The 18440-nt window shown below is 39.0% G+C and overlaps 67 non-coding genes across 67 annotated transcripts; all 67 read left to right on the top strand.

Annotated features, from left to right (window-relative positions):
* The first annotated feature begins 3 nt into the window (after nucleotides 1-3).
* Trnav-aac (transfer RNA valine (anticodon AAC)) lies at nucleotides 4-76 on the top strand. Its single transcript has one exon. It is a non-coding gene; the product is annotated as a tRNA-Val (tRNA).
* Nucleotides 77-279: 203 nt separating this feature from the next.
* On the top strand, nucleotides 280-352 carry Trnav-aac (transfer RNA valine (anticodon AAC)). The gene has a single exon. It is a non-coding gene; the product is annotated as a tRNA-Val (tRNA).
* A 203-nt stretch (nucleotides 353-555) lies between these two features.
* Nucleotides 556-628, top strand: Trnav-aac (transfer RNA valine (anticodon AAC)). Its single transcript has one exon. It is a non-coding gene; the product is annotated as a tRNA-Val (tRNA).
* A 203-nt stretch (nucleotides 629-831) lies between these two features.
* Trnav-aac (transfer RNA valine (anticodon AAC)) lies at nucleotides 832-904 on the top strand. The gene has a single exon. It is a non-coding gene; the product is annotated as a tRNA-Val (tRNA).
* A 203-nt stretch (nucleotides 905-1107) lies between these two features.
* Trnav-aac (transfer RNA valine (anticodon AAC)) lies at nucleotides 1108-1180 on the top strand. The gene has a single exon. It is a non-coding gene; the product is annotated as a tRNA-Val (tRNA).
* A 203-nt stretch (nucleotides 1181-1383) lies between these two features.
* Trnav-aac (transfer RNA valine (anticodon AAC)) lies at nucleotides 1384-1456 on the top strand. The gene has a single exon. It is a non-coding gene; the product is annotated as a tRNA-Val (tRNA).
* A 203-nt stretch (nucleotides 1457-1659) lies between these two features.
* Nucleotides 1660-1732, top strand: Trnav-aac (transfer RNA valine (anticodon AAC)). Its single transcript has one exon. It is a non-coding gene; the product is annotated as a tRNA-Val (tRNA).
* A 199-nt stretch (nucleotides 1733-1931) lies between these two features.
* Trnad-auc (transfer RNA aspartic acid (anticodon AUC)) lies at nucleotides 1932-2008 on the top strand. The gene has a single exon. It is a non-coding gene; the product is annotated as a tRNA-Asp (tRNA).
* A 203-nt stretch (nucleotides 2009-2211) lies between these two features.
* On the top strand, nucleotides 2212-2284 carry Trnav-aac (transfer RNA valine (anticodon AAC)). Its single transcript has one exon. It is a non-coding gene; the product is annotated as a tRNA-Val (tRNA).
* A 204-nt stretch (nucleotides 2285-2488) lies between these two features.
* Trnav-aac (transfer RNA valine (anticodon AAC)) lies at nucleotides 2489-2561 on the top strand. The gene has a single exon. It is a non-coding gene; the product is annotated as a tRNA-Val (tRNA).
* Nucleotides 2562-2764: 203 nt separating this feature from the next.
* On the top strand, nucleotides 2765-2837 carry Trnav-aac (transfer RNA valine (anticodon AAC)). Its single transcript has one exon. It is a non-coding gene; the product is annotated as a tRNA-Val (tRNA).
* A 203-nt stretch (nucleotides 2838-3040) lies between these two features.
* Nucleotides 3041-3113, top strand: Trnav-aac (transfer RNA valine (anticodon AAC)). The gene has a single exon. It is a non-coding gene; the product is annotated as a tRNA-Val (tRNA).
* Nucleotides 3114-3316: 203 nt separating this feature from the next.
* Nucleotides 3317-3389, top strand: Trnav-aac (transfer RNA valine (anticodon AAC)). The gene has a single exon. It is a non-coding gene; the product is annotated as a tRNA-Val (tRNA).
* A 203-nt stretch (nucleotides 3390-3592) lies between these two features.
* On the top strand, nucleotides 3593-3665 carry Trnav-aac (transfer RNA valine (anticodon AAC)). The gene has a single exon. It is a non-coding gene; the product is annotated as a tRNA-Val (tRNA).
* Nucleotides 3666-3868: 203 nt separating this feature from the next.
* Nucleotides 3869-3941, top strand: Trnav-aac (transfer RNA valine (anticodon AAC)). Its single transcript has one exon. It is a non-coding gene; the product is annotated as a tRNA-Val (tRNA).
* Nucleotides 3942-4144: 203 nt separating this feature from the next.
* Nucleotides 4145-4217, top strand: Trnav-aac (transfer RNA valine (anticodon AAC)). Its single transcript has one exon. It is a non-coding gene; the product is annotated as a tRNA-Val (tRNA).
* A 203-nt stretch (nucleotides 4218-4420) lies between these two features.
* Trnav-aac (transfer RNA valine (anticodon AAC)) lies at nucleotides 4421-4492 on the top strand. The gene has a single exon. It is a non-coding gene; the product is annotated as a tRNA-Val (tRNA).
* Nucleotides 4493-4695: 203 nt separating this feature from the next.
* Trnav-aac (transfer RNA valine (anticodon AAC)) lies at nucleotides 4696-4768 on the top strand. The gene has a single exon. It is a non-coding gene; the product is annotated as a tRNA-Val (tRNA).
* Nucleotides 4769-4971: 203 nt separating this feature from the next.
* Nucleotides 4972-5044, top strand: Trnav-aac (transfer RNA valine (anticodon AAC)). Its single transcript has one exon. It is a non-coding gene; the product is annotated as a tRNA-Val (tRNA).
* A 203-nt stretch (nucleotides 5045-5247) lies between these two features.
* On the top strand, nucleotides 5248-5320 carry Trnav-aac (transfer RNA valine (anticodon AAC)). The gene has a single exon. It is a non-coding gene; the product is annotated as a tRNA-Val (tRNA).
* A 203-nt stretch (nucleotides 5321-5523) lies between these two features.
* Nucleotides 5524-5596, top strand: Trnav-aac (transfer RNA valine (anticodon AAC)). The gene has a single exon. It is a non-coding gene; the product is annotated as a tRNA-Val (tRNA).
* A 203-nt stretch (nucleotides 5597-5799) lies between these two features.
* Trnav-aac (transfer RNA valine (anticodon AAC)) lies at nucleotides 5800-5872 on the top strand. The gene has a single exon. It is a non-coding gene; the product is annotated as a tRNA-Val (tRNA).
* A 203-nt stretch (nucleotides 5873-6075) lies between these two features.
* On the top strand, nucleotides 6076-6148 carry Trnav-aac (transfer RNA valine (anticodon AAC)). The gene has a single exon. It is a non-coding gene; the product is annotated as a tRNA-Val (tRNA).
* A 202-nt stretch (nucleotides 6149-6350) lies between these two features.
* Nucleotides 6351-6423, top strand: Trnav-aac (transfer RNA valine (anticodon AAC)). Its single transcript has one exon. It is a non-coding gene; the product is annotated as a tRNA-Val (tRNA).
* Nucleotides 6424-6625: 202 nt separating this feature from the next.
* Nucleotides 6626-6698, top strand: Trnav-aac (transfer RNA valine (anticodon AAC)). Its single transcript has one exon. It is a non-coding gene; the product is annotated as a tRNA-Val (tRNA).
* Nucleotides 6699-6901: 203 nt separating this feature from the next.
* Nucleotides 6902-6974, top strand: Trnav-aac (transfer RNA valine (anticodon AAC)). The gene has a single exon. It is a non-coding gene; the product is annotated as a tRNA-Val (tRNA).
* A 203-nt stretch (nucleotides 6975-7177) lies between these two features.
* Nucleotides 7178-7250, top strand: Trnav-aac (transfer RNA valine (anticodon AAC)). The gene has a single exon. It is a non-coding gene; the product is annotated as a tRNA-Val (tRNA).
* A 203-nt stretch (nucleotides 7251-7453) lies between these two features.
* Nucleotides 7454-7526, top strand: Trnav-aac (transfer RNA valine (anticodon AAC)). Its single transcript has one exon. It is a non-coding gene; the product is annotated as a tRNA-Val (tRNA).
* Nucleotides 7527-7729: 203 nt separating this feature from the next.
* On the top strand, nucleotides 7730-7802 carry Trnav-aac (transfer RNA valine (anticodon AAC)). The gene has a single exon. It is a non-coding gene; the product is annotated as a tRNA-Val (tRNA).
* Nucleotides 7803-8005: 203 nt separating this feature from the next.
* Nucleotides 8006-8078, top strand: Trnav-aac (transfer RNA valine (anticodon AAC)). The gene has a single exon. It is a non-coding gene; the product is annotated as a tRNA-Val (tRNA).
* Nucleotides 8079-8281: 203 nt separating this feature from the next.
* On the top strand, nucleotides 8282-8354 carry Trnav-aac (transfer RNA valine (anticodon AAC)). The gene has a single exon. It is a non-coding gene; the product is annotated as a tRNA-Val (tRNA).
* Nucleotides 8355-8557: 203 nt separating this feature from the next.
* Trnaa-agc (transfer RNA alanine (anticodon AGC)) lies at nucleotides 8558-8630 on the top strand. The gene has a single exon. It is a non-coding gene; the product is annotated as a tRNA-Ala (tRNA).
* Nucleotides 8631-8833: 203 nt separating this feature from the next.
* Trnav-aac (transfer RNA valine (anticodon AAC)) lies at nucleotides 8834-8906 on the top strand. The gene has a single exon. It is a non-coding gene; the product is annotated as a tRNA-Val (tRNA).
* Nucleotides 8907-9108: 202 nt separating this feature from the next.
* On the top strand, nucleotides 9109-9181 carry Trnav-aac (transfer RNA valine (anticodon AAC)). Its single transcript has one exon. It is a non-coding gene; the product is annotated as a tRNA-Val (tRNA).
* A 202-nt stretch (nucleotides 9182-9383) lies between these two features.
* Nucleotides 9384-9456, top strand: Trnav-aac (transfer RNA valine (anticodon AAC)). The gene has a single exon. It is a non-coding gene; the product is annotated as a tRNA-Val (tRNA).
* A 203-nt stretch (nucleotides 9457-9659) lies between these two features.
* Trnav-aac (transfer RNA valine (anticodon AAC)) lies at nucleotides 9660-9732 on the top strand. Its single transcript has one exon. It is a non-coding gene; the product is annotated as a tRNA-Val (tRNA).
* Nucleotides 9733-9935: 203 nt separating this feature from the next.
* On the top strand, nucleotides 9936-10008 carry Trnav-aac (transfer RNA valine (anticodon AAC)). Its single transcript has one exon. It is a non-coding gene; the product is annotated as a tRNA-Val (tRNA).
* Nucleotides 10009-10211: 203 nt separating this feature from the next.
* Trnav-aac (transfer RNA valine (anticodon AAC)) lies at nucleotides 10212-10284 on the top strand. The gene has a single exon. It is a non-coding gene; the product is annotated as a tRNA-Val (tRNA).
* Nucleotides 10285-10487: 203 nt separating this feature from the next.
* On the top strand, nucleotides 10488-10560 carry Trnav-aac (transfer RNA valine (anticodon AAC)). The gene has a single exon. It is a non-coding gene; the product is annotated as a tRNA-Val (tRNA).
* A 203-nt stretch (nucleotides 10561-10763) lies between these two features.
* Trnav-aac (transfer RNA valine (anticodon AAC)) lies at nucleotides 10764-10836 on the top strand. The gene has a single exon. It is a non-coding gene; the product is annotated as a tRNA-Val (tRNA).
* Nucleotides 10837-11039: 203 nt separating this feature from the next.
* On the top strand, nucleotides 11040-11112 carry Trnav-aac (transfer RNA valine (anticodon AAC)). Its single transcript has one exon. It is a non-coding gene; the product is annotated as a tRNA-Val (tRNA).
* Nucleotides 11113-11315: 203 nt separating this feature from the next.
* Trnaa-agc (transfer RNA alanine (anticodon AGC)) lies at nucleotides 11316-11388 on the top strand. The gene has a single exon. It is a non-coding gene; the product is annotated as a tRNA-Ala (tRNA).
* Nucleotides 11389-11591: 203 nt separating this feature from the next.
* Trnav-aac (transfer RNA valine (anticodon AAC)) lies at nucleotides 11592-11664 on the top strand. Its single transcript has one exon. It is a non-coding gene; the product is annotated as a tRNA-Val (tRNA).
* A 204-nt stretch (nucleotides 11665-11868) lies between these two features.
* On the top strand, nucleotides 11869-11941 carry Trnav-aac (transfer RNA valine (anticodon AAC)). The gene has a single exon. It is a non-coding gene; the product is annotated as a tRNA-Val (tRNA).
* A 204-nt stretch (nucleotides 11942-12145) lies between these two features.
* Trnav-aac (transfer RNA valine (anticodon AAC)) lies at nucleotides 12146-12218 on the top strand. Its single transcript has one exon. It is a non-coding gene; the product is annotated as a tRNA-Val (tRNA).
* A 203-nt stretch (nucleotides 12219-12421) lies between these two features.
* Nucleotides 12422-12494, top strand: Trnaa-agc (transfer RNA alanine (anticodon AGC)). The gene has a single exon. It is a non-coding gene; the product is annotated as a tRNA-Ala (tRNA).
* A 203-nt stretch (nucleotides 12495-12697) lies between these two features.
* Nucleotides 12698-12770, top strand: Trnav-aac (transfer RNA valine (anticodon AAC)). The gene has a single exon. It is a non-coding gene; the product is annotated as a tRNA-Val (tRNA).
* Nucleotides 12771-12974: 204 nt separating this feature from the next.
* Trnaa-agc (transfer RNA alanine (anticodon AGC)) lies at nucleotides 12975-13047 on the top strand. The gene has a single exon. It is a non-coding gene; the product is annotated as a tRNA-Ala (tRNA).
* Nucleotides 13048-13250: 203 nt separating this feature from the next.
* Nucleotides 13251-13323, top strand: Trnav-aac (transfer RNA valine (anticodon AAC)). The gene has a single exon. It is a non-coding gene; the product is annotated as a tRNA-Val (tRNA).
* A 203-nt stretch (nucleotides 13324-13526) lies between these two features.
* Trnav-aac (transfer RNA valine (anticodon AAC)) lies at nucleotides 13527-13599 on the top strand. Its single transcript has one exon. It is a non-coding gene; the product is annotated as a tRNA-Val (tRNA).
* A 204-nt stretch (nucleotides 13600-13803) lies between these two features.
* Trnav-aac (transfer RNA valine (anticodon AAC)) lies at nucleotides 13804-13876 on the top strand. Its single transcript has one exon. It is a non-coding gene; the product is annotated as a tRNA-Val (tRNA).
* A 203-nt stretch (nucleotides 13877-14079) lies between these two features.
* Nucleotides 14080-14152, top strand: Trnav-aac (transfer RNA valine (anticodon AAC)). The gene has a single exon. It is a non-coding gene; the product is annotated as a tRNA-Val (tRNA).
* A 203-nt stretch (nucleotides 14153-14355) lies between these two features.
* Nucleotides 14356-14428, top strand: Trnav-aac (transfer RNA valine (anticodon AAC)). The gene has a single exon. It is a non-coding gene; the product is annotated as a tRNA-Val (tRNA).
* A 203-nt stretch (nucleotides 14429-14631) lies between these two features.
* Trnav-aac (transfer RNA valine (anticodon AAC)) lies at nucleotides 14632-14704 on the top strand. Its single transcript has one exon. It is a non-coding gene; the product is annotated as a tRNA-Val (tRNA).
* Nucleotides 14705-14907: 203 nt separating this feature from the next.
* Trnav-aac (transfer RNA valine (anticodon AAC)) lies at nucleotides 14908-14980 on the top strand. Its single transcript has one exon. It is a non-coding gene; the product is annotated as a tRNA-Val (tRNA).
* Nucleotides 14981-15183: 203 nt separating this feature from the next.
* Trnav-aac (transfer RNA valine (anticodon AAC)) lies at nucleotides 15184-15255 on the top strand. Its single transcript has one exon. It is a non-coding gene; the product is annotated as a tRNA-Val (tRNA).
* Nucleotides 15256-15458: 203 nt separating this feature from the next.
* On the top strand, nucleotides 15459-15531 carry Trnav-aac (transfer RNA valine (anticodon AAC)). The gene has a single exon. It is a non-coding gene; the product is annotated as a tRNA-Val (tRNA).
* A 203-nt stretch (nucleotides 15532-15734) lies between these two features.
* Nucleotides 15735-15807, top strand: Trnav-aac (transfer RNA valine (anticodon AAC)). Its single transcript has one exon. It is a non-coding gene; the product is annotated as a tRNA-Val (tRNA).
* A 203-nt stretch (nucleotides 15808-16010) lies between these two features.
* Trnav-aac (transfer RNA valine (anticodon AAC)) lies at nucleotides 16011-16083 on the top strand. Its single transcript has one exon. It is a non-coding gene; the product is annotated as a tRNA-Val (tRNA).
* Nucleotides 16084-16286: 203 nt separating this feature from the next.
* Nucleotides 16287-16359, top strand: Trnav-aac (transfer RNA valine (anticodon AAC)). Its single transcript has one exon. It is a non-coding gene; the product is annotated as a tRNA-Val (tRNA).
* Nucleotides 16360-16562: 203 nt separating this feature from the next.
* Trnav-aac (transfer RNA valine (anticodon AAC)) lies at nucleotides 16563-16635 on the top strand. Its single transcript has one exon. It is a non-coding gene; the product is annotated as a tRNA-Val (tRNA).
* A 203-nt stretch (nucleotides 16636-16838) lies between these two features.
* Trnav-aac (transfer RNA valine (anticodon AAC)) lies at nucleotides 16839-16911 on the top strand. The gene has a single exon. It is a non-coding gene; the product is annotated as a tRNA-Val (tRNA).
* A 202-nt stretch (nucleotides 16912-17113) lies between these two features.
* Trnav-aac (transfer RNA valine (anticodon AAC)) lies at nucleotides 17114-17186 on the top strand. The gene has a single exon. It is a non-coding gene; the product is annotated as a tRNA-Val (tRNA).
* A 202-nt stretch (nucleotides 17187-17388) lies between these two features.
* On the top strand, nucleotides 17389-17461 carry Trnav-aac (transfer RNA valine (anticodon AAC)). The gene has a single exon. It is a non-coding gene; the product is annotated as a tRNA-Val (tRNA).
* Nucleotides 17462-17664: 203 nt separating this feature from the next.
* Trnav-aac (transfer RNA valine (anticodon AAC)) lies at nucleotides 17665-17737 on the top strand. The gene has a single exon. It is a non-coding gene; the product is annotated as a tRNA-Val (tRNA).
* Nucleotides 17738-17940: 203 nt separating this feature from the next.
* On the top strand, nucleotides 17941-18013 carry Trnav-aac (transfer RNA valine (anticodon AAC)). The gene has a single exon. It is a non-coding gene; the product is annotated as a tRNA-Val (tRNA).
* A 203-nt stretch (nucleotides 18014-18216) lies between these two features.
* Trnav-aac (transfer RNA valine (anticodon AAC)) lies at nucleotides 18217-18289 on the top strand. Its single transcript has one exon. It is a non-coding gene; the product is annotated as a tRNA-Val (tRNA).
* The last annotated feature ends 151 nt before the right edge of the window (nucleotides 18290-18440 follow it).

Genomic DNA, 18440 nt, shown 5'->3' with positions numbered 1-18440 from the left:
TGCGTGCCCATGGTGTAGTGGTTATCACATCCGCCTAACACGCGGAAGGTCCCAGGTTCGAGACCTGGTGGGCACAGCTAAGTTCTCTCATTATGGAAGACCCTCTTTTTTGTTACGGAATCGTTCATCTGTCCATTTCAACTTTTGCAGTAGATATAACTAAATAGATAGTAGTCAGATAGGCCATTCTCTCCAAATGCGTATTAAATTAATATCAAAAATTCAGCTGATTAAAGTGATTTTTAACTGAGAATTTTCTAATAGATTGAGCATATGTGCGTGCCCATGGTGTAGTGGTTATCACATCCGCCTAACACGCGGAAGGTCCCAGGTTCGAGACCTGGTGGGCACAGCTAAGTTCTCTCATTATGGAAGAGCCTTTTTTTGGTTACGGAATCGTTCATCTGTCCATTTCAACTTTTGCAGTAGATATAACTAAATAGATAGTAGTCAGATAGGCCATTCTCTCCAAATGCGTATTAAATTAATAGCAAAAATTCAGCTGATTAAATTGATTTTCAACTGAGAATTTTCTAATAGATTGAGCATATGTGCGTGCCTATGGTGTAGTGGTTATCACATCCGCCTAACACGCGGAAGGTCCCAGGTTCGAGACCTGGTGGGCACAGCTAAGTTCTCTCATTATGGAAGACCCTCTTTTTTGTTACGGAATCGTTCATCTGTCCATTTCAACTTTTGCAGTAGATATAACTAAATAAATAGTAGTCAGATAGGCCATTCTCTCCAAATGCGTATTAAATTAATAGCAAAAATTCAGCTGATTAAATTGATTTTTAACTGAGAATTTTCTAATAGATTGAGCATATGTGCGTGCCCATGGTGTAGTGGTTATCACATCCGCCTAACACGCGGAAGGTCCCAGGTTCGAGACCTGGTGGGCACAGCTAAGTTCTCTCATTATGGAAGACCCTCTTTTTTGTTACGGAATCGTTCATCTGTCCATTTCAACTTTTGCAGTAGATATAACTAAATAGATAGTAGTCAGATAGGCCATTCTCTCCAAATGCGTATTAAATTAATAGCAAAAATTCAGCTGATTAAATTGATTTTCAACTGAGAATTTTCTAATAGATTGAGCATATGTGCGTGCCCATGGTGTAGTGGTTATCACATCCGCCTAACGCGCGGAAGGTCCCAGGTTCGAGACCTGGTGGGCACAGCTAAGTTCTCTCATTATGGAAGACCCTCTTTTTTGTTACGGAATCGTTCATCTGTCCATTTCAACTTTTGCAGTAGATATAACTAAATAGATAGTAGTCAGATAGGCCATTCTCTCCAAATGCGTATTAAATTAATAGCAAAAATTCAGCTGATTAAATTGATTTTCAACTGAGAATTTTCTAATAGATTGAGCATATGTGCGTGCCCATGGTGTAGTGGTTATCACATCCGCCTAACACGCGGAAGGTCCCAGGTTCGAGACATGGTGGGCACAGCTAAGTTCTCTCATTATGGAAGACCTTCTTTTTTGTTACGGAATCGTTCATCTGTCCATTTCAACTTTTACAGTAGATATAACTAAATAGATAGTAGTCATATAGGCCATTCTCTCCAAATGCGTATTAAAATAATAGCAATAATTCAGCTGATAAAATTGATTTTCAACTGAGAATTTTCTAATAGATTGAGCATATGTGCGTGCCCATGGTGTAGTGGTTATCACATCCGCCTAACACGCGGAAGGTCCCAGGTTCGAGACCTGGTGGGCACTGCTAAGTTCTCTCATTATGGAAGAGCCTTTTTTTGGTTACGGAATCGTTCATCTGTCCATTTCAACTTTTGCAGTAGATATAACTAAATAGATAGTAGTCAGATAGGCCATTCTCTCCAAATGCGTATTAAATTAATAGCAAAAATTCAGCTGATTAAACTGATTTTCAACTGAGAATTTTCTAATAGATTGAGCATATGTGCTTTCCCATGGTGTAGTGGTTATCACATCCGCCTATCACGCGGAAGGTCCCAGGTTCGAGACCTGGTGGGCACAGCTAAGTTCTCTCATTATGGAAGACTCTCTTTTTTGTTACGGAATCGTTCATCTGTCCATTTCAACTTTTACAGTAGATATAACTAAATAGATAGTAGTCATATAGGCCATTCTCTCCAAATGCGTATTAAAATAATAGCAATAATTCAGCTGATAAAATTGATTTTTAACTGAGAATTTTCTAATAGATTGAGCATATGTGCGTGCCCATGGTGTAGTGGTTATCACATCCGCCTAACACGCGGAAGGTCCCAGGTTCGAGACCTGGTGGGCACAGCTAAGTTCTCTCATTATGGAAGAGCTATTTTTTTGGTTACGGAATCGTTCATCTGTCCATTTCAACTTTTGCAGTAGATATAACTAAATAGATAGTAGTCAGATAGGCCATTCTCTCCAAATGCGTATTAAATTAATAGCAAAAATTCAGCTGATTAAATTGATTTTTAACTGAGAATTTTCTAATAGATTGAGCATATGTGCGTGCCCATGGTGTAGTGGTTATCACATCCGCCTAACACGCGGAAGGTCCCAGGTTCGAGACCTGGTGGGCACAGCTAAGTTCTCTCATTATGGAAGACCCTCTTTTTTGTTACGGAATCGTTGATCTGTCCATTTCAACTTTTGCAGTAGATATAACTAAATAGATAGTAGTCAGATAGGCTATTCTCTCCAAATGCGTATTAAATTAATAGCAAAAATTCAGCTGATTAAATTGATTTTTAACTGAGAATTTTCTAATAGATTGAGCATATGTGCGTGCCCATGGTGTAGTGGTTATCACATCCGCCTAACACGCGGAAGGTCCCAGGTTCGAGACCTGGTGGGCACAGCTAAGTTCTCTCATAATGGAAGAGCCTTTTTTTGGTTACGGAATCGTTCATCTGTCCATTTCAACTTTTGCAGTAGATATAACTAAATAGATAGTAGTCAGATAGGCCATTCTCTCCAAATGCGTATTAAATTAATAGCAAAAATTCAGCTGATTAAATTGATTTTCAACTGAGAATTTTCTAATAGATTGAGCATATGTGCGTGCCCATGGTGTAGTGGTTATCACATCCGCCTAACACGCGGAAGGTCCCAGGTTCGAGACCTGGTGGGCACAGCTAAGTTCTCTCATTATGGAAGACCCTCTTTTTTGTTACGGAATCGTTCATCTGTCCATTTCAACTTTTGCAGTAGATATAACTAAATAAATAGTAGTCAGATAGGCCATTCTCTCCAAATGCGTATTAAATTAATAGCAAAAATTCAGCTGATTAAATTGATTTTTAACTGAGAATTTTCTAATAGATTGAGCATATGTGCGTGCCCATGGTGTAGTGGTTATCACATCCGCCTAACACGCGGAAGGTCCCAGGTTCGAGACCTGGTGGGCACAGCTAAGTTCTCTCATTATGGAAGACCCTCTTTTTTGTTACGGAATCGTTCATCTGTCCATTTCAACTTTTGCAGTAGATATAACTAAATAGATAGTAGTCAGATAGGCCATTCTCTCCAAATGCGTATTAAATTAATAGCAAAAATTCAGCTGATTAAATTGATTTTCAACTGAGAATTTTCTAATAGATTGAGCATATGTGCGTGCCCATGGTGTAGTGGTTATCACATCCGCCTAACGCGCGGAAGGTCCCAGGTTCGAGACCTGGTGGGCACAGCTAAGTTCTCTCATTATGGAAGACCCTCTTTTTTGTTACGGAATCGTTCATCTGTCCATTTCAACTTTTGCAGTAGATATAACTAAATAGATAGTAGTCAGATAGGCCATTCTCTCCAAATGCGTATTAAATTAATAGCAAAAATTCAGCTGATTAAATTGATTTTCAACTGAGAATTTTCTAATAGATTGAGCATATGTGCGTGCCCATGGTGTAGTGGTTATCACATCCGCCTAACACGCGGAAGGTCCCAGGTTCGAGACCTGGTGGGCACAGCTAAGTTCTCTCATTATGGAAGACCCTCTTTTTTGTTACGGAATCGTTCATCTGTCCATTTCAACTTTTGCAGTAGATATAACTAAATAGATAGTAGTCAGATAGGCCATTCTCTCCAAATGCGTATTAAATTAATAGCAAAAATTCAGCTGATTAAATTGATTTTCAACTGAGAATTTTCTAATAGATTGAGCATATGTGCGTGCCCATGGTGTAGTGGTTATCACATCCGCCTAACACGCGGAAGGTCCCAGGTTCGAGACCTGGTGGGCACAGCTAAGTTCTCTCATTATGGAAGACCCTCTTTTTTGTTACGGAATCGTTCATCTGTCCATTTCAACTTTTGCAGTAGATATAACTAAATAAATAGTAGTCAGATAGGCCATTCTCTGCAAATGCGTATTAAATTAATAGCAAAAATTCAGCTGATTAAATTGATTTTTAACTGAGAATTTTCTAATAGATTGAGCATATGTGCGTGCCCATGGTGTAGTGGTTTCACATCCGCCTAACACGCGGAAGGTCCCAGGTTCGAGACCTGGTGGGCACAGCTAAGTTCTCTCATTATGGAAGACCCTCTTTTTTGTTACGGAATCGTTCATCTGTCCATTTCAACTTTTGCAGTAGATATAACTAAATAGATAGTAGTCAGATAGGCCATTCTCTCCAAATGCGTATTAAATTAATAGCAAAAATTCAGCTGATTAAATTGATTTTCAACTGAGAATTTTCTAATAGATTGAGCATATGTGCGTGCCCATGGTGTAGTGGTTATCACATCCGCCTAACGCGCGGAAGGTCCCAGGTTCGAGACCTGGTGGGCACAGCTAAGTTTTCTCATTATGGAAGACCCTCTTTTTTGTTACGGAATCGTTCATCTGTCCATTTCAACTTTTGCAGTAGATATAACTAAATAGATAGTAGTCAGATAGGCCATTCTCTCCAAATGCGTATTAAATTAATAGCAAAAATTCAGCTGATTAAATTGATTTTCAACTGAGAATTTTCTAATAGATTGAGCATATGTGCGTGCCCATGGTGTAGTGGTTATCACATCCGCCTAACACGCGGAAGGTCCCAGGTTCGAGACCTGGTGGGCACAGCTAAGTTCTCTCATTATGGAAGAGCCTTTTTTTGGTTACGGAATCGTTCATCTGTCCATTTCAACTTTTGCAGTAGATATAACTAAATAGATAGTAGTCAGATAGGCCATTCTCTCCAAATGCGTATTAAATTAATAGCAATAATTCAGCTGATTAAATTGATTTTCACCTGAGAATTTTCTAATAGATTGAGCATATGTGCGTGCCCATGGTGTAGTGGTTATCACATCCGCCTAACACGCGGAAGGTCCCAGGTTCGAGACCTGGTGGGCACAGCTAAGTTCTCTCATTATGGAAGACCCTCTTTTTTGTTACGGAATCGTTCATCTGTCCATTTCAACTTTTACAGTAGATATAACTAAATAGATAGTAGTCATATAGGCCATTCTCTCCAAATGCGTATTAAAATAATAGCAATAATTCAGCTGATAAAATTGATTTTCAACTGAGAATTTTCTAATAGATTGAGCATATGTGCGTGCCCATGGTGTAGTGGTTATCACATCCGCCTAACACGCGGAAGGTCCCAGGTTCGAGACCTGGTGGGCACAGCTAAGTTCTCTCATTATGGAAGAGCCTTTTTTTGGTTACGGAATCGTTCATCTGTCCATTTCAACTTTTGCAGTAGATATAACTAAATAGATAGTAGTCAGATAGGCCATTCTCTCCAAATGCGTATTAAATTAATAGCAAAAATTCAGCTGATTAAATTGATTTTCAACTGAGAATTTTCTAATAGATTGAGCATATGTGCGTGCCCATGGTGTAGTGGTTATCACATCCGCCTAACACGCGGAAGGTCCCAGGTTCGAGACCTGGTGGGCACAGCTAAGTTCTCTCATTATGGAAGACCCTCTTTTTTGTTACGGAATCGTTCATCTGTCAATTTCAACTTTTACAGTAGATATAACTAAATAGATAGTAGTCATATAGGCCATTCTCTCCAAATGCGTATTAAAATAATAGCAATAATTCAGCTGATAAAATTGATTTTTAACTGAGAATTTTCTAATAGATTGAGCATATGTGCGTGCCCATGGTGTAGTGGTTATCACATCCGCCTAACACGCGGAAGGTCCCAGGTTCGAGACCTGGTGGGCACAGCTAAGTTCTCTCATTATGGAAGAGCCTTTCTTTGTTACGGAATCGTTCATCTGTCCATTTCAACTTTTACAGTAGATATAACTAAATAGATAGTAGTCAGATAGGCCATTCTCTCCAAATGCGTATTAAATTAATAGCAAAAATTCAGCTGATTAAATTGATTTTCAACTGAGAATTTTCTAATAGATTGAGCATATGTGCGTGCCCATGGTGTAGTGGTTATCACATCCGCCTAACACGCGGAAGGTCCCAGGTTCGAGACCTGGTGGGCACAGCTAAGTTCTCTCATTATGGAAGAGCCTTTCTTTGTTACGGAATCGTTTATCTGTCCATTTCAACTTTTACAGTAGATATAACTAAATAGATAGTAGTCAGATAGGCCATTCTCTCCAAATGCGTATTAAATTAATAGCAAAAATTCAGCTGATTAAATTGATTTTCAACTGAGAATTTTCTAATAGATTGAGCATATGTGCGTGCCCATTGTGTAGTGGTTATCACATCCGCCTAACACGCGGAAGGTCCCAGGTTCGAGACCTGGTGGGCACAGCTAAGTTCTCTCATTTTGGAAGACCCTCTTTTTTGTTACGGAATCGTTCATCTGTCCATTTCAACTTTTACAGTAGATATAACTAAATAGATAGTAGTCAGATAGGCCATTCTCTCCAAATGCGTATTAAATTAATAGCAAAAATTCAGCTGATTAAATTGATTTTCAACTGAGAATTTTCTAATAGATTGAGCATATGTGCGTGCCCATGGTGTAGTGGTTATCACATCCGCCTAACACGCGGAAGGTCCCAGGTTCGAGACCTGGTGGGCACAGCTAAGTTCTCTCATTGTGGAAGACCCTCTTTTTTGTTACGGAATCGTTCATCTGTCCATTTCAACTTTTACAGTAGATATAACTAAATAGATAGTAGTCATATAGGCCATTCTCTCCAAATGCGTATTAAAATAATAGCAATAATTCAGCTGATAAAATTGATTTTTAACTGAGAATTTTCTAATAGATTGAGCATATGTGCGTGCCCATGGTGTAGTGGTTATCACATCCGCCTAACACGCGGAAGGTCCCAGGTTCGAGACCTGGTGGGCACAGCTAAGTTCTCTCATTATGGAAGACCCTCTTTTTTGTTACGGAATCGTTCATCTGTCCATTTCAACTTTTACAGTAGATATAACTAAATAGATAGTAGTCATATAGGCCATTCTCTCCAAATGCGTATTAAAATAATAGCAATAATTCAGCTGATAAAATTGATTTTTAACTGAGAATTTTCTAATAGATTGAGCATATGTGCGTGCCCATGGTGTAGTGGTTATCACATCCGCCTAACACGCGGAAGGTCCCAGGTTCGAGACCTGGTGGGCACAGCTAAGTTCTCTCATTATGGAAGACCCTCTTTTTTGTTACGGAATCGTTCATCTGTCCATTTCAACTTTTACAGTAGATATAACTAAATAGATAGTAGTCATATAGGCCATTCTCTCCAAATGCGTATTAAAATAATAGCAATAATTCAGCTGATAAAATTGATTTTTAACTGAGAATTTTCTAATAGATTCAGCATATGTGCGTGCCCATGGTGTAGTGGTTATCACATCCGCCTAACACGCGGAAGGTCCCAGGTTCGAGACCTGGTGGGCACAGCTAAGTTCTCTCATTATGGAAGACCCTCTTTTTTGTTACGGAATCGTTCATCTGTCCATTTCAACTTTTACAGTAGATATAACTAAATAGATAGTAGTCATATAGGCCATTCTCTCCAAATGCGTATTAAATTAATAGCAAAAATTCAGCTGATTAAATTGATTTTCAACTGAGAATTTTCTAATAGATTGAGCATATGTGCGTGCCCATGGTGTAGTGGTTATCACATCCGCCTAACACGCGGAAGGTCCCAGGTTCGAGACCTGGTGGGCACAGCTAAGTTCTCTCATTATGGAAGACCCTCTTTTTTGTTACGGAATCGTTCATCTGTCCATTTCAACTTTTACAGTAGATATAACTAAATAGATAGTAGTCATATAGGCCATTCTCTCCAAATGCGTATTAAAATAATAGCAATAATTCAGCTGATAAAATTGATTTTTAACTGAGAATTTTCTAATAGATTGAGCATATGTGCGTGCCCATGGTGTAGTGGTTATCACATCCGCCTAACACGCGGAAGGTCCCAGGTTCGAGACCTGGTGGGCACAGCTAAGTTCTCTCATTATGGACGACCCTTTTTTTTGTTACGGAATCGTTCATCTGTCCATTTCAACTTTTACAGTAGATATAACTAAATAGATAGTAGTCATATAGGCCATTCTCTCCAAATGCGTATTAAAATAATAGCAATAATTCAGCTGATAAAATTGATTTTTAACTGAGAATTTTCTAATAGATTGAGCATATGTGCGTGCCCATGGTGTAGTGGTTATCACATCCGCCTAGCACGCGGAAGGTCCCAGGTTCGAGACTTGGTGGGCACAGCTAAGTTCTCTCATTATGGAAGAGCCTTTCTTTTGTTACGGAATCGTTCATCTGTCCATTTCAACTTTTGCAGTAGATATAACTAAATAGATAGTAGTCAGATAGGCCATTTTCTCCAAATGCGTATTAAATTATTAGCAAAAATTCAGCTGATTAAATTGATTTTCAACTGAGAATTTTCTAATAGATTGAGCATATGTGCGTGCCCATGGTGTAGTGGTTATCACATCCGCCTAACACGCGGAAGGTCCCAGGTTCGAGACCTGGTGGGCACAGCTAAGTTCTCTCATTATGGAAGAGCCTTTCTTTGTTACGGAATCGTTCATCTGTCCATTTCAACTTTTACAGTAGATATAACTAAATAGATAGTAGTCAGATAGGCCATTCTCTCCAAATGCGTATTAAATTAATAGCAAAAATTCAGCTGATTAAATTGATTTTCAACTGAGAATTTTCTAATAGATTGTGCATATGTGCGTGCCCATGGTGTAGTGGTTATCACATCCGCCTAACACGCGGAAGGTCCCAGGTTCGAGACCTGGTGGGCACAGCTAAGTTCTCTCATTATGGAAGAGCCTTTCTTTGTTACGGAATCGTTTATCTGTCCATTTCAACTTTTACAGTAGATATAACTAAATAGATAGTAGTCAGATAGGCCATTCTCTCCAAATGCGTATTAAATTAATAGCAAAAATTCAGCTGATTAAATTGATTTTCAACTGAGAATTTTCTAATAGATTGAGCATATGTGCGTGCCCATTGTGTAGTGGTTATCACATCCGCCTAACACGCGGAAGGTCCCAGGTTCGAGACCTGGTGGGCACAGCTAAGTTCTCTCATTATGGAAGACCCTCTTTTTTGTTACGGAATCGTTCATCTGTCCATTTCAACTTTTACAGTAGATATAACTAAATAGATAGTAGTCAGATAGGCCATTCTCTCCAAATGCGTATTAAATTAATAGCAAAAATTCAGCTGATTAAATTGATTTTCAACTGAGATTTTTCTAATAGATTGAGCATATGTGCGTGCCCATGGTGTAGTGGTTATCACATCCGCCTAACACGCGGAAGGTCCCAGGTTCGAGACCTGGTGGGCACAGCTAAGTTCTCTCATTATGGAAGACCCTCTTTTTTGTTACGGAATCGTTCATCTGTCCATTTCAACTTTTACAGTAGATATAACTAAATAGATAGTAGTCATATAGGCCATTCTCTCCAAATGCGTATTAAAATAATAGCAATAATTCAGCTGATAAAATTGATTTTTAACTGAGAATTTTCTAATAGATTGAGCATATGTGCGTGCCCATGGTGTAGTGGTTATCACATCCGCCTAACACGCGGAAGGTCCCAGGTTCGAGACCTGGTGGGCACAGCTAAGTTCTCTCATTATGGAAGACCCTCTTTTTTGTTACGGAATCGTTCATCTGTCCATTTCAACTTTTACAGTAGATATAACTAAATAGATAGTAGTCATATAGGCCATTCTCTCCAAATGCGTATTAAAATAATAGCAATAATTCAGCTGATAAAATTGATTTTTAACTGAGAATTTTCTAATAGATTGAGCATATGTGCGTGCCCATGGTGTAGTGGTTATCACATCCGCCTAACACGCGGAAGGTCCCAGGTTCGAGACCTGGTGGGCACAGCTAAGTTCTCTCATTATGGAAGACCCTCTTTTTTGTTACGGAATCGTTCATCTGTCCATTTCAACTTTTACAGTAGATATAACTAAATAGATAGTAGTCATATAGGCCATTCTCTCCAAATGCGTATTAAAATAATAGCAATAATTCAGCTGATAAAATTGATTTTCAACTGAGAATTTTCTAATAGATTCAGCATATGTGCGTGCCCATGGTGTAGTGGTTATCACATCCGCCTAACACGCGGAAGGTCCCAGGTTCGAGACCTGGTGGGCACAGCTAAGTTCTCTCATTATGGAAGACCCTCTTTTTTGTTACGGAATCGTTCATCTGTCCATTTCAACTTTTACAGTAGATATAACTAAATAGATAGTAGTCATATAGGCCATTCTCTCCAAATGCGTATTAAATTAATAGCAAAAATTCAGCTGATTAAATTGATTTTCAACTGAGAATTTTCTAATAGATTGAGCATATGTGCGTGCCCATGGTGTAGTGGTTATCACATCCGCCTAACACGCGGAAGGTCCCAGGTTCGAGACCTGGTGGGCACAGCTAAGTTCTCTCATTATGGAAGACCCTCTTTTTTGTTACGGAATCGTTCATCTGTCCATTTCAACTTTTACAGTAGATATAACTAAATAGATAGTAGTCATATAGGCCATTCTCTCCAAATGCGTATTAAAATAATAGCAATAATTCAGCTGATAAAATTGATTTTTAACTGAGAATTTTCTAATAGATTGAGCATATGTGCGTGCCCATGGTGTAGTGGTTATCACATCCGCCTAACACGCGGAAGGTCCCAGGTTCGAGACCTGGTGGGCACAGCTAAGTTCTCTCATTATGGACGACCCTTTTTTTTGTTACGGAATCGTTCATCTGTCCATTTCAACTTTTACAGTAGATATAACTAAATAGATAGTAGTCATATAGGCCATTCTCTCCAAATGCGTATTAAAATAATAGCAATAATTCAGCTGATAAAATTGGTTTTTAACTGAGAATTTTCTAATAGATTGAGCATATGTGCGTGCCCATGGTGTAGTGGTTATCACATCCGCCTAGCACGCGGAAGGTCCCAGGTTCGAGACCTGGTGGGCACAGCTAAGTTCTCTCATTATGGAAGAGCCTTTTTTTGGTTACGGAATCGTTCATCTGTCCATTTCAACTTTTGCAGTAGATATAACTAAATAGATAGTAGTCAGATAGGCCATTCTCTCCAAATGCGTATTAAATTAATAGCAAAAATTCAGCTGATTAAATTGATTTTCAACTGAGAATTTTCTAATAGATCGAGCATATGTGCGTGCCCATGGTGTAGTGGTTATCACATCCGCCTAACACGCGGAAGGTCCCAGGTTCGAGACCTGGTGGGCACAGCTAAGTTCTCTCATTATGGACGACCCTTTTTTTTTGTTACGGAATCGTTCATCTGTCCATTTCAACTTTTGCAGTAGATATAACTAAATAGATAGTAGTCAGATAGGCCATTCTCTCCAAATGCGTATTAAATTAATAGCAAAAATTCAGCTGATTAAATTGATTTTCAACTGAGAATTTTCTAATAGATCGAGCATATGTGCGTGCCCATGGTGTAGTGGTTATCACATCCGCCTAACACGCGGAAGGTCCCAGGTTCGAGACCTGGTGGGCACAGCTAAGTTCTCTCATTATGGACGACCCTTTTTTTTTGTTACGGAATCGTTCATCTGTCCATTTCAACTTTTACAGTAGATATAACTAAATAGATAGTAGTCATATAGGCCATTCTCTCCAAATGCGTATTAAAATAATAGCAATAATTCAGCTGATAAAATTGATTTTTAACTGAGAATTTTCTAATAGATTGAGCATATGTGCGTGCCCATGGTGTAGTGGTTATCACATCCGCCTAACACGCGGAAGGTCCCAGGTTCGAGACCTGGTGGGCACAGCTAAGTTCTCTCATTATGGAAGACCCTCTTTTTTGTTACGGAATCGTTCATCTGTCCATTTCAACTTTTACAGTAGATATAACTAAATAGATAGTAGTCATATAGGCCATTCTCTCCAAATGCGTATTAAAATAATAGCAATAATTCAGCTGATAAAATTGATTTTTAACTGAGAATTTTCTAATAGATTGAGCATATGTGCGTGCCCATGGTGTAGTGGTTATCACATCCGCCTAGCACGCGGAAGGTCCCAGGTTCGAGACCTGGTGGGCCCAGCTAAGTTCTCTCATTATGGAAGAGCCTTTTTTTGGTTACGGAATCGTTCATCTGTCCATTTCAACTTTTGCAGTAGATATAACTAAATAGATAGTAGTCAGATAGGCCATTCTCTCCAAATGCGTATTAAATTAATAGCAAAAATTCAGCTGATTAAATTGATTTTCAACTGAGAATTTTCTAATAGATCGAGCATATGTGCGTGCCCATGGTGTAGTGGTTATCACATCCGCCTAACACGCGGAAGGTCCCAGGTTCGAGACCTGGTGGGCACAGCTAAGTTCTCTCATTATGGACGACCCTTTTTGTTTGTTACGGAATCGTTCATCTGTCCATTTCAACTTTTACAGTAGATATAACTAAATAGATAGTAGTCATATAGGCCATTCTCTCCAAATGCGTATTAAAATAATAGCAATAATTCAGCTGATAAAATTGATTTTTAACTGAGAATTTTCTAATAGATTGAGCATATGTGCGTGCCCATGGTGTAGTGGTTATCACATCCGCCTAGCACGCGGAAGGTCCCAGGTTCGAGACCTGGTGGGCACAGCTAAGTTCTCTCATTATGGAAGAGCCTTTCTTTTGTTACGGAATCGTTCATCTGTCCATTTCAACTTTTGCAGTAGATATAACTAAATAGATAGTAGTCAGATAGGCCATTTTCTCCAAATGCGTATTAAATTATTAGCAAAAATTCAGCTGATTAAATTGATTTTCAACTGAGAATTTTCTAATAGATTGAGCATATGTGCGTGCCCATGGTGTAGTGGTTATCACATCCGCCTAACACGCGGAAGGTCCCAGGTTCGAGACCTGGTGGGCACAGCTAAGTTCTCTCATTATGGAAGACCCTCTTTTTTGTTACGGAATCGTTCATCTGTCCATTTCAACTTTTGCAGTAGATATAACTAAATAGATAGTAGTCAGATAGGCCATTCTCTCCAAATGCGTATAAAAATAATAGCAACAATTCAGCTGATTAATTTGATTTTTAACTGAGAATTTTCTAATAGATTGAGCACATGTGCGTGCCCATGGTGTAGTGGTTATCACATCCGCCTAACACGCGGAAGGTCCCAGGTTTGAGACCTGGTGGGCACAGCTAAGTTCTCTCATTATGGAAGACCCTTTTTTTTTGTTACAGAATCGTTCATCTGTCCATTTCAACTTTTGCAGTAGATATAACTAAATAGATAGTAGTCAGATAGGCCATTCTCTCCAAATGCGTATTAAAATAATAGCAAAAAGTCAGCTGATTAAATTGATTTTCAACTGAGAATTTTCTAATAGATTGAGCATATGTGCGTGCCCATGGTGTAGTGGTTATCACATCCGCCTAACACGCGGAAGGTCCCAGGTTCGAGACCTGGTGGGCACAGCTAAGTTCTCTCATTATGGAAGACCCTCTTTTTTGTTACGGAAACGTTCATCTGTCCATTTCAACTTTTGCAGTAGATATAACTAAATAAATAGTAGTCAGATAGGCCATTCTCTCCAAATGCGTATTAAATTAATAGCAAAAATTCAGCTGATTAAATTGATTTTTAACTGAGAATTTTCTAATAGATTGAGCATATGTGCGTGCCCATGGTGTAGTGGTTATCACATCCGCCTAACACGCGGAAGGTCCCAGGTTCGAGACCTGGTGGGCACAGCTAAGTTCTCTCATTATGGAAGACCCTCTTTTTTGTTACGGAATCGTTCATCTGTCCATTTCAACTTTTGCAGTAGATATAACTAAATAGATAGTAGTCAGATAGGCCATTCTCTCAAAATGCGTATTAAATTAATAGCAAAAATTCAGCTGATTAAATTGATTTTCAACTGAGAATTTTCTAATAGATTGAGCATATGTGCGTGCCCATGGTGTAGTGGTTATCACATCCGCCTAACGCGCGGAAGGTCCCAGGTTCGAGACCTGGTGGGCACAGCTAAGTTCTCTCATTATGGAAGACCCTCTTTTTTGTTACGGAATCGTTCATCTGTCCATTTCAACTTTTGCAGTAGATATAACTAAATAGATAGTAGTCAGATAGGCCATTCTCTCCAAATGCGTATTAAATTAATAGCAAAAATTCAGCTGATTAAATTGATTTTCAACTGAGAATTTTCTAATAGATTGAGCATATGTGCGTGCCCATGGTGTAGTGGTTATCACATCCGCCTAACACGCGGAAGGTCCCAGGTTCGAGACCTGGTGGGCACAGCTAAGTTCTCTCATTATGGAAGACCCTCTTTTTTGTTACGGAATCGTTCATCTGTCCATTTCAACTTTTGCAGTAGATATAACTAAATAGATAGTAGTCAGATAGGCCATTCTCTCCAAATGCGTATTAAATTAATAGCAAAAATTCAGCTGATTAAATTGATTTTCAACTGAGAATTTTCTAATAGATTGAGCATATGTGCGTGCCCATGGTGTAGTGGTTATCACATCCGCCTAACACGCGGAAGGTCCCAGGTTCGAGACCTGGTGGGCACAGCTAAGTTCTCTCATTATGGAAGACCCTCTTTTTTGTTACGGAATCGTTCATCTGTCCATTTCAACTTTTGCAGTAGATATAACTAAATAAATAGTAGTCAGATAGGCCATTCTCTGCAAATGCGTATTAAATTAATAGCAAAAATTCAGCTGATTAAATTGATTTTTAACTGATAATTTTCTAATAGATTGAGCATATGTGCGTGCCCATGGTGTAGTGGTTTCACATCCGCCTAACACGCGGAAGGTCCCAGGTTCGAGACCTGGTGGGCACAGCTAAGTTCTCTCATTATGGAAGACCCTCTTTTTTGTTACGGAATCGTTCATCTGTCCATTTCAACTTTTGCAGTAGATATAACTAAATAGATAGTAGTCAGATAGGCCATTCTCTCCAAATGCGTATTAAATTAATAGCAAAAATTCAGCTGATTAAATTGATTTTCAACTGAGAATTTTCTAATAGATTGAGCATATGTGCGTGCCCATGGTGTAGTGGTTATCACATCCGCCTAACGCGCGGAAGGTCCCAGGTTCGAGACCTGGTGGGCACAGCTAAGTTTTCTCATTATGGAAGACCCTCTTTTTTGTTACGGAATCGTTCATCTGTCCATTTCAACTTTTGCAGTAGATATAACTAAATAGATAGTAGTCAGATATGCCATTCTCTCCAAATGCGTATTAAATTAATAGCAAAAATTCAGCTGATTAAATTGATTTTCAACTGAGAATTTTCTAATAGATTGAGCATATGTGCGTGCCCATGGTGTAGTGGTTATCACATCCGCCTAACACGCGGAAGGTCCCAGGTTCGAGACCTGGTGGGCACAGCTAAGTTCTCTCATTATGGAAGAGCCTTTTTTTGGTTACGGAATCGTTCATCTGTCCATTTCAACTTTTGCAGTAGATATAACTAAATAGATAGTAGTCAGATAGGCCATTCTCTCCAAATGCGTATTAAATTAATAGCAATAATTCAGCTGATTAAATTGATTTTCACCTGAGAATTTTCTAATAGATTGAGCATATGTGCGTGCCCATGGTGTAGTGGTTATCACATCCGCCTAACACGCGGAAGGTCCCAGGTTCGAGACCTGGTGGGCGCAGCTAAGTTCTCTCATTATGGAAGACCCTCTTTTTTGTTACGGAATCGTTCATCTGTCCATTTCAACTTTTACAGTAGATATAACTAAATAGATAGTAGTCATATAGGCCATTCTCTCCAAATGCGTATTAAAATAATAGCAATAATTCAGCTGATAAAATTGATTTTCAACTGAGAATTTTCTAATAGATTGAGCATATGTGCGTGCCCATGGTGTAGTGGTTATCACATCCGCCTAACACGCGGAAGGTCCCAGGTTCGAGACCTGGTGGGCACAGCTAAGTTCTCTCATTATGGAAGAGCCTTTTTTTGGTTACGGAATCGTTCATCTGTCCATTTCAACTTTTGCAGTAGATATAACTAAATAGATAGTAGTCAGATAGGCCATTCTCTCCAAATGCGTATTAAATTAATAGCAAAAATTCAGCTGATTAAATTGATTTTCAACTGAGAATTTTCTAATAGATTGAGCATATGTGCGTGCCCATGGTGTAGTGGTTATCACATCCGCCTAACACGCGGAAGGTCCCAGGTTCGAGACCTGGTGGGCACAGCTAAGTTCTCTCATTATGGAAGACCCTCTTTTTTGTTACGGAATCGTTCATCTGTCAATTTCAACTTTTACAGTAGATATAACTAAATAGATAGTAGTCATATAGGCCATTCTCTCCAAATGCGTATTAAAATAATAGCAATAATTCAGCTGATAAAATTGATTTTTAACTGAGAATTTTCTAATAGATTGAGCATATGTGCGTGCCCATGGTGTAGTGGTTATCACATCCGCCTAACACGCGGAAGGTCCCAGGTTCGAGACCTGGTGGGCACAGCTAAGTTCTCTCATTATGGAAGAGCCTTTCTTTGTTACGGAATCGTTCATCTGTCCATTTCAACTTTTACAGTAGATATAACTAAATAGATAGTAGTCAGATAGGCCATTCTCTCCAAATGCGTATTAAATTAATAGCAAAAATTCAGCTGATTAAATTGATTTTCAACTGAGAATTTTCTAATAGATTGAGCATATGTGCGTGCCCATGGTGTAGTGGTTATCACATCCGCCTAACACGCGGAAGGTCCCAGGTTCGAGACCTGGTGGGCACAGCTAAGTTCTCTCATTATGGAAGAGCCTTTCTTTGTTACGGAATCGTTTATCTGTCCATTTCAACTTTTACAGTAGATATAACTAAATAGATAGTAGTCAGATAGGCCATTCTCTCCAAATGCGTATTAAATTAATAGCAAAAATTCAGCTGATTAAATTGATTTTCAACTGAGAATTTTCTAATAGATTGAGCATATGTGCGTGCCCATTGTGTAGTGGTTATCACATCCGCCTAACACGCGGAAGGTCCCAGGTTCGAGACCTGGTGGGCACAGCTAAGTTCTCTCATTATGGAAGACCCTCTTTTTTGTTACGGAATCGTTCATCTGTCCATTTCAACTTTTACAGTAGATATAACTAAATAGATAGTAGTCAGATAGGCCATTCTCTCCAAATGCGTATTAAATTAATAGCAAAAATTCAGCTGATTAAATTGATTTTCAACTGAGAATTTTCTAATAGATTGAGCATATGTGCGTGCCCATGGTGTAGTGGTTATCACATCCGCCTAACACGCGGAAGGTCCCAGGTTCGAGACCTGGTGGGCACAGCTAAGTTCTCTCATTATGGAAGACCCTCTTTTTTGTTACGGAATAGTTCATCTGTCCATTTCAACTTTTACAGTAGATATAACTAAATAGATAGTAGTCATATAGGCCATTCTCTCCAAATGCGTATTAAAATAATAGCAATAATTCAGCTGATAAAATTGATTTTTAACTGAGAATTTTCTAATAGATTGAGCATATGTGCGTGCCCATGGTGTAGTGGTTATCACATCCGCCTAACACGCGGAAGGTCCCAGGTTCGAGACCTGGTGGGCACAGCTAAGTTCTCTCATTATGGAAGACCCTCTTTTTTGTTACGGAATCGTTCATCTGTCCATTTCAACTTTTACAGTAGATATAACTAAATAGATAGTAGTCATATAGGCCATTCTCTCCAAATGCGTATTAAAATAATAGCAATAATTCAGCTGATAAAATTGATTTTTAACTGAGAATTTTCTAATAGATTGAGCATATGTGCGTGCCCATGGTGTAGTGGTTATCACATCCGCCTAACACGCGGAAGGTCCCAGGTTCGAGACCTGGTGGGCACAGCTAAGTTCTCTCATTATGGAAGACCCTCTTTTTTGTTACGGAATCGTTCATCTGTCCATTTCAACTTTTACAGTAGATATAACTAAATAGATATTAGTCATATAGGCCATTCTCTCCAAATGCGTATTAAAATAATAGCAATAATTCAGC

The sequence above is a fragment of the Argiope bruennichi genome, chromosome 7, assembly GCF_947563725.1.
Source record: "Argiope bruennichi chromosome 7, qqArgBrue1.1, whole genome shotgun sequence".
Classification (NCBI taxonomy): Eukaryota; Metazoa; Arthropoda; class Arachnida; order Araneae; family Araneidae; genus Argiope; species Argiope bruennichi.
The sequence above is the reverse complement of the archived record's forward strand: the minus strand, read 5'-3'. Positions and strand labels throughout refer to the sequence as shown.